General features: G+C 38.6%; 1 protein-coding gene and 1 long non-coding RNA gene across 3 annotated transcripts in view; one reads left to right on the top strand and one right to left on the bottom strand.

The window, feature by feature from the left end:
- TMEM47 (transmembrane protein 47) overlaps positions 1 to 12,438 on the bottom strand; it is a 29,497-nt gene that overhangs the window by 16,451 nt on the left and 608 nt on the right. The window lies entirely within an intron of this gene.
- LOC145537034 (uncharacterized) overlaps positions 12,053 to 12,438 on the top strand; it is a 92,789-nt gene continuing 92,403 nt past the window's right edge. Inside the window, exon 1 of the long non-coding RNA XR_014076140.1 lies at positions 12,053 to 12,117. This is a non-coding gene — a long non-coding RNA (uncharacterized LOC145537034). The remainder of the gene's footprint in view (positions 12,118 to 12,438) is intronic.

Below are 12,438 nucleotides of genomic sequence, written 5' to 3'. Positions count from 1 at the left end.
TAATCTCACATAATGTTCAATTTCCTTAACACAGTAATACTTTATTTCATATGGAAAGCCAATAAAATGCAATAGAAGCTACAAGGAGAATAAGAAGTATTAAAAGGGACTAGAACCTAATTAGGAAGAGAACCTCTTACAGCACAGGAAATAGTTTTAAAAAGCAGATGAATACAACCAGTTCTGATTTTCTTCTGTATGTCCTATATTCACTTCAAGTATTGAGGCTGTGGCTAATGAGAAAGTCACTTCAGACACAGTGAAAAAAGAGCACCAATCACCAGCATCTCCACTGTTGTGATATTGCTACCCTTCCCTTTGGGCCACAACCATAGTTATGCCTGCTCAGGCAGAAAAGTCATTTTTATTTTCTGAGAGAGACTAGAATTGGGCCACATATGTCCGCCAGTGTCCTGGCCAGAAGCTGAGGCTGAGACTGAAGTATTGAGGCTGTATCCTTGGTGGACGGTGCCAAGTTTGGGGATTGTTGACATTATAACCATTCGGAATGAATCAGTCAGGCAGGTTGCCCAGGACCAAAGCTTTAACTCACTGACCAGTTGAGTATCAATCAATAGGTTGAAAAAGTGGTTTGATATGGCTACCATAGTTAAGGAGGCTCAGGGCAGTTTTCAAGGTTTAGCACTAGTGTTGCTTTCAGTAAGTAGCAACAGAATCCATTGTCCAAATATTAGGACCTGCCTCACAGATAAAAGTCAGGGACTACGTAGATTGGTCTGATACCATTTTCCTCTTTCTTACTGAACAAACCTAGGAAATGGGGAATAAAACAAACCAAAAATACTTTTACAGATAACTACTAATGGCCATTGGAGAAGGCAATGGCACCCCACTCCAGTACTCTTGCCTGGTGAATCCCGTGGACGGAGGAGCCTGGTAGGCTGCAGTCCATGGGGTTGCTAGGAGTCGGACACGACTGAGCGACTTCCCTTTCACTTTTCTTTTTCATGCATTGGAGAAGGAAATGGCAACCCACTCCAGTGTTCTTGCCTGGAGAATCCCAGGGACGGGGGAGCCTGGTGGGCTGCCGTCTATGGGGTCGCACAGAGTCAGACACGACTGAAGTGACTAAGCAGCAGCAACTAATGGCCATTAACTAATAGGCTGGGATTCCTGTTTACAAAGATATATATTTACTTACCTAGCAAATGTAGATTTAATAAGAATATATACATATAAAATGTTTGGTTATATACTATAGGACTTGGGCAATTTTACATTAACAGCATAATAAATGACCAAAAATCTCTATGCAAATTGCTTTTTCCATTAGAAGGTTTGTACGCCACAAATACTTGCTATCCCACATTCAATATCTGCAAAACAAATTAAAATATCATAAAATTCTCAATTTTCAGCTCCATTTCTTCAAAAAAATCATCTATTTTAAGTTCTCCTAATTGGTTAATTTCTGTATCAATCTTAGTTCCCCAATTTTCTAGCCCCCACAGTATTTAATCAGATGAAGTGTTAAGAGTCCTTAGAGATTTATTACTCTGCATTAGTTTTATACATTCCTATAAATGATAAACTGACGCTGTAGTGGAGCAGTGAGCATAAACCAGCTCTGCAGAACATCAGTGGCCACAGTGCTGTTGCGCAAACTGCAGTGCTCTGGACAATTAAACTTGGTCATTGTTCAATGTCAGGCCAGCTGATCTGAAATCTGAGTCTGGTTTCTAAGACCTGAGAGAACAAGTGATAATCGGTTTTGAGGAAATAATGTACAGCCTTGGTCCATAAACTGGTTAGGTCTCAAACAGGCTGGAAGGGATGTTTTGGAAATGGAAATACAACCTGAAATGAGGCTGCCATTTCAGGTTGTACTTCCACCTAAGAATATTTTGGCAAAACTGACACAGTGACACGCTGCAGGCATTGGCACTGCACCTACAATAGTTAAGGCTAAAGATAAGAATCCACTTCCCTATGAGAGCTTTCTCTAACAGAAAAAAAAAGAAAAGGAAAAAAATAATAAATAAATAAATATATATGTGCGTGTATATATACATATATAAAATACGCACACAATGTTATAATTTCCCTTGTAGTAAGAGAATAAAAATTGGGCAGTCCTTATATCATAACATCAAGTCCAACATTAATATGCAACTCAGGAATTAAATTCAAATCCTCTTTCAAGGTATTTTTATTAGCTGGTGCCAGAGCCTCCAATGTCTATAAATGCTTTAGTATTCTGCAGAATTGTGCTGACTTTCTTAACAGTCTAATACATGAGACTGGCCTGAAATTGCTACTGCATTATGAAAATTCTATGGGCCACATTACAGCTGCCAAATTGGAGACTTCACATTCCCTTGGGGAATTCATGGTCAAAATTTACTTCCGGATTTTCGGGAAAGGCAAAATCTAAATGATGATACACTTTCCACACTTTTTTGAGCCAAGATCAGTGTACCACACCAGTGCCTAAAGCTTTCCTCCACCTGTTTCATTGCAAAACCTTTACCTCATCAAACATTGGCTAATTTATTTAACTCTGTAGGTATTGTTTATACACTGAGATGAGTTCTACATATGTAAATCCCTGAGCACACAATTGTCACTTCTTTAGCAAATTAGATATAATTAAAAAGTAGTGAAGAAACAGATATTTACCCTTATAAATTCAACTCCCACAGCTGGACTGGGTAGTACTTCCCCAAGTGTATTCTAATGTTTTTATGCATGATTCTCACTATTCCTATAATTCTCATCACAAAGTAAAATACTGATTTTAATAACTTTTATAATTACATTCAAATTTTCCAGACAGGCACTTATATATTTACCTTTGAATTCTGCAAAAGAATATTAACCAAAATGGTATCCATAACTGCATCAAAAATCATTCAGTCTTCAACCTAGAAGAGTATTTTCTCCTATGATCTTGACACTGCCTCACAAGTCATCCAGAAGTTCTCCCTAAAGTTTAGTCTGCATTTGGCAGATGAAGTGGAAAACCAGAACCATTACTGAGGGACTTTAAACTTTGTTTTCTTGGCTAAGTTGCATCCTGACCTAAATCCGTCAGCATTGCATTAATTTTCCACTGTTCCATCAGATACAGACACAAACAAAGGCAGCCAAAAGAAGAGTCTGGATTCTAACTTCAAAAATTAAAATGACCATCTCTTTTCTCAAACAACTAATATCAAAACTAACCTTCTTCACATGCAAACAAATATTTATGGCCAATAACTATGTGTCTTTCATAAAATGACAGAGTTTAGACACTGTGTGCAGCGGGTTGCAGAAAGTTAAGTGGAATGTCAGAAAGAAGCACCTACTTTAAAACTCATGTTAATCAAGTTGGCAACAATACGATTTAAGTCTTACTCTTTAGGCCCATTTATGGATTAAAAAAATGGGTCAAAAGTACAGCACCAACCTGATTTTAAACACATAAATGACCCCAAGTAACCATCAAAATATACAATACAACAATTCTAATGACCAAAGTACAGGTCAATTTTACTAACATTTTGGTGGTAATTCTGGTGGTCTAAGAGTGCCAAACAGGCTATCAATTTTCAATCTGTGACAGTTACATTCAAGACTTTTGAGTTGTTTCGTGTTGATGCTTGATGAATACACATTCTTTTTTCTTTATAAAGGGGCACTTCTGCTGCTTCACAGAATTTGGCGGAAATATGATTTATCATCTAAACACCATAACATATGGTGCTTTTTCCCCCAAATAAAACCATTGTATACAGTGCTTAGCAAAAGCCCTACTATTAGAGTATGTTTCAGTATTTAGACAAAAAAGACACTGTTACTGTTAATGAGTGCTGTTTCTTACCAAGTATTATATCAGAAAGCTTATATCTGCATTTGATGGTAACTAATATTAACTAATGGGTACTGGTATTTCTCAGTAGTAATTACTAATGATAGTACATAAACTTGTGATGTATTTGTTACATCAAAGACTTTCCTTCTCCATTCTTTGGAAAAAAAACCTAAGAAAGTTACAATTTGAATAACTTGGTTATCTGGAAAAACAACAAGAAGAAAATCCATGCCAAGACTAGGAGTGGGTGACCTGCCTCTAAGCAACTAAAAAGCTTTTGTGATGGGTTTCTTGTAGCTAATAATAATCAAAGAGCAGATGGAAGACAGACAGCCAGTCACCCATGATCAGTATTAAGACACCCCTAGTAAATATGGAGGAATAAGTTTGGCAAGCTAGTGCTCCCACCAGTTCCCTGTCAACAAGCTTCTTTAGATGAGGGCCCTTCTTTGTCCCCCTGCAAAAGGTGAATTTATATTTATTTTCTCCCTCATACTACTTCGTACATTTATATTATTTCATTAACTTGTTTAAAAGAAGCCATTTGTTTCATTAATCACCTTGCTCTCACCACCAGAAAGACTGGCTGACTTTGTACCAGGACAAAGCCCACTCCCTCCTAGGAAATCAATGACTATGTTTCAACGAAGTTGACTCCTTGGATACATAAGAGGAGATAAGAAAGACCCTCCCCAGGGTCATTTCTCTCTTTAAGTCACCTCTTAGCTCTAGGAATAGACTCCAGGTTGCATTCACAAAGTGCTATGCATGACAATGAACATATGGTTTAAGGACCTTAAAATATAACAGAAAAATCCTTTGATGGAAATTTGAGTTCTTTCGTGCGTGTGCTTTTTCATGCATAGAGACTATGTGACTTTGGGTCCTAACTTCTACTTTGTATCATCGTTTTGCCTAACACATATATTTTATAAAGCTATAATTAAGATATGTGACATTATCTTGAACAAATGGCTCATTAAACTATCATTTTAAATCTCACAACAGTTAATAAGCTGTTAGAGACAAAATAATCTAGATATATTTTTTCCTGGTTTTCTGCGAACCATGGATGCTTCATTTTTGTTGGGGTTATTGTTTTATTAATGAGTCTTTGGTGCCAAAAGCAACACTGCAATAGAACAGAAAATTGATGGTCTACTAATGTCTCAAAAATCCCAAACAAATATAGCAGCAAAAAAGGGTAAAGGTGTCCTTGTCTAATTTTCAAGGGAGATGATCCAATACTTTGAAAAGACTGGTAAGATTTAACTGTCTATGACCTTAGACATGTGAGGATGAAATTCTGCTTAAGGAAAAATCTGCCACTTGATAAATAAGTGTATCTTTAAAAAAAATAAAACCAGAATGCAGTAATAAGTTGATCTAGTAAAATTTATTTGCATATTGTCAATTTAAGAAACTTGCATGGCTAGCTTCCAAAGGCTTTTGGAAGCGGTTTTCAACTTAAAATTAAGCGGTTGTTTTAAAGTAGACGATCGTGGAGAAATTTAAAGAAAAAGAATTTTTTGTTGATTTTTAAGGACTAGCCACAGCAACTGTAAAATTTGATGATAATAAACATCTAAAACCTAACAGACTTAACATATATGAGTCTATTTGAAAACTCTTTAAATTCCATAGGAAAATGAAATCTTGGATGATAAATACTCTTCTAAAAAGTAGGTATCTATTTCACAGTAGTCCTTAACTTCTTCATCCAAAGCTCCATACAGATGTGCTGTGTGTGCTATGTCACTTCAATCATAAGTGTTCAACCCTTTGCGACCCCATGGTCTGTAGCCCCCCAGGCTCCTCTGTCCATGGGATTCTCCAGGCAAGAATACTGGAATGGGTTGTCATTTCCACCTCCAGCGGATCTTCCTGACCCAGGGATCAAACCCGCATCTCTTATGTCTCCTGCATTGGCAGACAGGTTCTTTATCACTGGTGCCACCTGGGAAGCCCTTCCATACATGATAGTAGTCAACAATCCTTCACACACCTAGAGATAGCTATCTGCAATATCACTGGAAATTTTGAAAACCCATCCTGCAAAAATACTACAGCTAAGTACAATCTCTCTATTGAGTCTTTAATATTTTGTCTCACCTCATTTTTTTTATCTATGCAATAAATTCAGTTGGGCAAGATGATTTTAAAAAATCTTTTCTAGTCCAAATGTGCTATGATTCTGTGATTCAACATATGGGCAATTATCAGAAGAATCATGTTATTAAAATAATGAAAAAACAAGCAAACAAAAAACCTCTGCAACTCTCATACCTTTCTAGCACTATAAAATTTAACTACTGTCTGGAATTTTTAACTTTTTAACATTGTAGTGTTCATGTACAAACCATTTCATCAGACTCACACAAAACTTTCTAAAATGGCAAAAATTTTATCATGCAACATAAAGTATCAAATTAAGAAGCCAGATGGAGGCTTCCCTGGTGGCTCAGTGGTTAAGAATCAATCTGCCAATGCAGGAGACACGAGTTTGATCCCTGGGTGGGGACGATCCATTGGAGAAGGGAATGCAACCCACTCCAGTTTTCTTGCCTGGAGAATTCCGTAGACGGAGGAGCCTGGTGGGCTACAATCCATGGGGTCACAAAGAGTGGGACACAACTAAGCATGCACACATGCATTCTCAATCAATCTGATCCTTTTGAGACTATAAACCAAAAATGACTTAAGGTGTTTATATATAGACAGAGAAAAGCATTGTCTGTTTGTAGGCAGGTTAGGTTCTTGAGTCCATTTCCTTCCAAATCCAGAGTAATCCCATACAACTGACTAATCATTAAAGCCATGTGTTGGTTGAGGGCAGTTTTCACTCCAGCCAAACATTATTTATATAATTGATTCAAAGTTCTCAAAGAAAGGAGCTATGTAGTTGTCTTTGTTCTTCAGAGGCAATAAAGAAAGAAGGCAGATTTGTAGTTAGACTCTAGTGTCAGACTAGCAAACGTGGCCCAACAGCATTTCCTATCCTACATGCTTTTCTACAATGTGACCTTGCCACTGCTCCATCAAGAAATAGAACCCAGTTCTCTTCCCCTGGAATCTGGGCTGTACATATGGCTTCTCTGATTTCCCAGGCTGGTTCTGACAGGAGACTGGTTCTTTTCCAACCCTTGCTCTCAGGAAAACTACTCATCCTGTAAGAAGTCAACTGTCCTGAGACCACCATGCTAGACAGGCCAGTCCCAGCTGAGTCCAGCCTCCCAGGCATTCCCACCAATGTGTCAAATCCTGTGAAACTATTTGGAAGAGGATCCTGCAGTTTCACATGTTCTAGTTTACAGCCACTCAAATCTGGAGCTGTGCCCCAGCTCCAAACATCAAAGAACAGAGACAAGCCATCCTCATCATGCCCTATCTTAATTCCTGACCCACCAAAGTCATGGACATTATAAAATAAATGTTATTTGACACCACTAACTTTGGAGGCGGTTTGTTTTCCAGCTTTAATAACTGGAACATTCTTGGAAAAAACCTGTCTCTACCACTGATAGAGAACTTGGTAAATGTACAAAAATGCCTAGCCTTCTTGCCTGGAAAATTCTATGGACGGAGGAGCCTGGTAGGCTACAGTCCATGGGGTCGCAAAGAGTCGGACACGACTGAGCCACTTCACTTTCACTTTCTCAATAATATATGGGGTAGCATTACTTACATTTCAAATTTATTCAGCACTGGGAATAAGTGAGATGTCTGGCCTGGAACAGTACTGAATAAAAGGTAGACAGTAGGTAATAATTTTGTGATTAGGATCAACCAAGAGCACTGTTAAATGCTGGGTAGTACCTTTCAAAATTTAAATTTGAGATGAACAACATACTTAATCATTCGGTGCAAAAAAAAAGTTTACTACCTAAGGAAGAAAAAGTCCTCAATTAATGAAAAAGAATATATCATTTTGGGTTTGCTTCTCTGAATATACGATAAGGAAGAAATGCAACCCTAATGAGCAGGTATGTATGTATGTTTAATCTTCATGGCAAACTATGTGAAGATGTTAAGGAAGTTTTATGAGGTCATATGATTGGGAAGTGGCCAAATTCAGGGCAGTTTGAATCCAAAGCTTCCCTCATGTATTCTTCACAACACTACTCTGCCCTCTTACAGGATTATGCTATAATTTAGGATAGTTCATACAAACGTTGCTGTGATATTCAGGTTATGTAATCCAGGGACTTATTTGGGAACAGTAGTCCATAGGGTCTTAAAGAGTCGGACATGACCTAGCAACTGAACACCACCACCACCAAGCCCACTTAGTGAAATGGTGGAGTACTACTAGATACATTAGTGAAAAGGATTGTTGTTGTGGCTGTTGTTTAGTCACCAAGTTGTGTCTGACTCTTTGTGACCCCATGGACTACAGTACGCCAGGCTTCCATGGCTTACTATTAAACTTGAAAGTGATTCTTCAAATTTATTCCTGACAGCAGGCAAAATCTACTGCTTGAAATATGCTTTTGTTTGTTTTGGTTTGGTTTTGAAATGTTTTATGAAAGGCCAGGCTTCTCAGATATTCATCAAATCCCTTAGCTGACAAAGATTGATCTAAATGGCCCCCTGGAGATTACAATCATTCTATGATTGTGAGCAAAAGAAGAATTATATCTGCCCACAAATTAAAATGTCCTTTGTAAAAGTCAATCTGGGGAACTTCAGAATCTTAGGAGACCTTAAAAGAAAATCACCATGAGGATCTTGAAATGTTATACCTTGTTTTCTCTGGATTATTAAACAAGAAAGTTTCAGTGCTAAGTGCTGCTCTTTGAATAATTTTCCATCAGTCTACGCTGTATAGGTTAAATAAAATTCTTTTGTTCTAGTTCTGTTCTTTTTTAGGAAGCCAGAATAGAGTATAACTGTCGTGACCTCCCCGGCTTGCTGAGCTATTTGTAAACATGCATCAATATCAACTCATTTCAAGCAACAAGCTGAACCTTCCCTGGAGTAAATCATATTGTGAAGTTTTCCAAGGAAAATCAGTTTCCCAATTAAGGTATGGATTCAAAATATGCATACATGATACACATCTGAACTCAGAATCACTGTACCTTAGGTTTTCTAAGATTTGCAGGTGTTTAGACAGGTTTTCTCATAATGCCTTTTAAAGTGGATTTTTCTATCAGTTTTTAAAATATGAGCTGCATACAAAGCACTCTTAAAAGAACCCCTGTCAACTGAAAATAATAATATTCACCTGTTATTAGCATACAGTGCACTGCCATTTCAAAAGTGCCAGTGACTCATGTTACAAATACAGCTATTTTTAGGACAGTGCACGGATGATGTTAACAATATTGTATGAAAAAGGCACTAACTATCTGATCAAGTATTTTGTGGATAGAAAGACAGATAATTGCCATTTGTTATATTCCAAAATTACTCTCAGTAAATTGTGTTCATTTGGCCATCTGCACATACTTGCATTCTGCTTAGTCAATAAGTAACACAGACATCAAAAAAAGCAATCCGACTTATATGAAATAGCTATGTATTTATAAATTTTATAAAAGAAACATAAAATCACCCAAAGAGGTTATACAGTATGTTTGAAGTTAAGTTTAGGCTATCAGCTAAAGTTTAGGCTATCAGGCTTACTATACATTGAGTAATCCTACTTGCACCAAGGATTTCTCTTGTAATTGCTATGGCTGTGAAACTCTAAAAATTATATTCTAGAAAAAAAAGTTATCAAAATTAAATGTGACTAAGCAAATGTCTAAAACATTACTATCATTTAAAAGAATTACTTAAGATGTATCAAAAGACTGCCAAAATCAGAAGTGGGGAAAACCATCCTTAGAGATTCTGTGGCCGACAGCCATGTGAGGACTACCTATTCTAAACTTCCTAACAAGCATACTTGATCTTTTTTCTTTTCGTGTTTTCACTGTGAATGCCAGTCTATTAGCCATCTTCTCATTGGTCTTTTTGGGAAATTTATAGCTTAAAGATGAATGCCTGGGCAGTCCCCCATAAACAGAATTGGGACACCAGAGAAAAAGCATTACGGTTGACCGACACCCACTGGTTCATGCTAGAAGTGCTGACGCAACCTTCAATACACCAGGACAAAAAAGGCATGGTGCTGCTTTTGCTTAAAACCATAAAACAGGTTACAAGCAGTAAACGATGCATATTTGGTACCAAAATTAAAAATGCACCTGTAAAAATAATGGCTGAGAGTAAAGTTTCTGTAAAAACTGGGCCTAAGTAGGACATACTGGCATCAGTAGCAACATTCCTGAAATTTCCCTTCTGTATTTACAAGCTTGCCTCTTCACGGCAGTTTTAATTCTAATTAAGACAAAGGTTTTTAATTAAGCCCTGAAGATGCTGGTAAAGGGCCTTCAGTAAAACTGTCCTTGGTGGTTCCTCCGGAGGTAATTCATTTCGAGAGACAATGAAGTGGATCTCTTAAAATCTTCAGAGAAGACATTGCCCTCCCTGCTTTCGGCTATTCAACACAGCAAACAGACTGAGAAAAGCCGCCTGCCCTTTGGAACGGGCAAGAAAAGAACTGCTCGTTTCACTTCAAGCTTCCCCCCTTGTTTCAGAATACTGGTGAACAGAAGCTTCAAGTCCACCCAACACTGTAAGAAAACCGACTTTGTAAAGTGGAGAGATGGAGCAATTTTCCATATTGTGTTTCCTTTCCTCCTGCACCCTCCCCACCCACCACCGTGGGGAGGAAAAACGAACTGCTACTACATAAAGCAAGTCAAGAACTTGTTTCAGATAGCCTCCAAGCAAACCATCTCCACCACCCCCGTTCGCTTCTGAGGTATACTTTTTTCCTAGGACGAAAACTATTTTCAGGAACGAAAAAAGAAATAAATGCTGGAGTATGAATTTCTGCAAGAGGATAGAATAACGGGCTCGGGGTGGGGGGAATCAAAAACTGTACCAGCCTCTGATTTTTACCTTGCAGAGTCCTATTATCACTATATTTGCATTAAGCTTGGTCTCCCCATTTCCTTGCTTAAAGAGGAAAAAAGCAGAGATAAATGGGTATGGAGGCAATTAAGGAAATTAGCAAACACTGCAGACGCTCAACAAACTCGAGCTGTCTTCTCCCTATTCCCCACATTCCTGGTCGAGAGAAAAGGATATGGGCCTGAAAAGAAAATGAGTTGAAGCTCATTTCTCTAACCTATCTGCAAAGTCTTTATGCAATCAGGGGGCTATTATTTCAGGAGACAGAAAGGGGCAAAAGATTCACGTTGCTAAGGAGACGTGCTGAAGCTGGCATTCCTACATAAATTTCCATTTCTACTGGAGTAGAGAAAGAAAAGATATTCTCTCCAAAGTTTATTTGGATCTCCTGGTTACTGAAGAAAGGCATTTTACCGATTTATTTTATCTTTAGTTGTAAACAGCCAACCCTGAAAGAATTAAAAGACCTAAATGTTGACCTCCCGCTGCCAACCAGTCCCCTCCACAGTGAATTAAGCAACAAAGACAAAATCCTTCAATGGAAATTTTGAGGTAATATCAAAGAAAAAAGCCTTTTGTAAACACAATCAAATTTATGGAAGAAACTAAAGCAAGTGAACTAATTTTACCCTTATAACAAGAAAAGAAAGACAAAAGCAAATCTGATTTTTGTGGCTTTTTTCCTATTTTAACTTGCCTAGAACTTGACACGTTTTCAGTAAAGCTTTATAAACAGTCCCAGAGAAGACATGAAACTGTCACGAAGGAATTTAATGAGTTTCTCAGGGGTGCACGTGTAGGTGTGTAAAATCACAGCCAGGCCCTCTTTTATTCCCCTTTCTCTGCACTGACACCAGCTGCTGAAGAATCAAGATTAGCAAGGAATAGCGGTTTGCAGGAAGAAATCCGAAGTTTGGCAGATTTCTGCTAAGGGCGTAACTGGAGTGCAGGGGAAGGCAATCGGGGCTCAAGGAGAGAGTAAAGCAGTAAAGCCGCCCCCCTCCCCCGGGGACTACTTTCTTCATCCTCCACCCCATCCCTTTACAGCTTTCAGTGCTGCTTGAATAAGCTACAACTTTCCAGGCATCTTGTGAGTACCTCATGCAGAAGAAAACGATCTGGAGGATAGAGAAGGCATTTGGAGTGGGAAAGAAGGAAGAGCAACTCTTAACCAAGCACCGTGTCACCAAAAAAGGAAAGGAAATTAAAGCCTGTCCCTCTTCCAACTTTCCACATCCCTCAAAAATTTAAGGAACTAAAATCCAAACCGAAACTCATTGGGGACAAGCCAGATTAAAGTGGAGGACAACAGACAGAAACGTGGGCACCAAGAGGTAAACTCAGGCAAATTTCTTCTAGAGAGGAGAGTGGGGAAGGCAGAGAGCCCACAGCATCCCGGTGGAGTTGGGGCGCTTTTGCTTTTTTTTTTTTTTAACGGGGGTGTGGAAGGCGTTGCATATTCAACACAACCACACGGTTCTCGACTTAAATGGTAACAATTACCCAGAATAGCATACGTGTTACTCCAGAGCCGGAGGAATGGCCACAGAGGAGAGGGCGTGGGGCATCGCACTGGGTTTGGCGACCCGGACTGGGGAGAGGGGAGGGGTGGAGATCGAGCAGGTGGCTGGAGCCCGAGGATCCGCGAAAGGCCA

Source organism: Giraffa tippelskirchi, chromosome X (genome assembly GCF_054371585.1).
Source record: "Giraffa tippelskirchi isolate mGirTip1 chromosome X, T2T-mGirTip1v1.2.pri, whole genome shotgun sequence".
Taxonomy (NCBI): domain Eukaryota; kingdom Metazoa; phylum Chordata; class Mammalia; order Artiodactyla; family Giraffidae; genus Giraffa; species Giraffa tippelskirchi.
The sequence above is the reverse complement of the archived record's forward strand: the minus strand, read 5'-3'. Positions and strand labels throughout refer to the sequence as shown.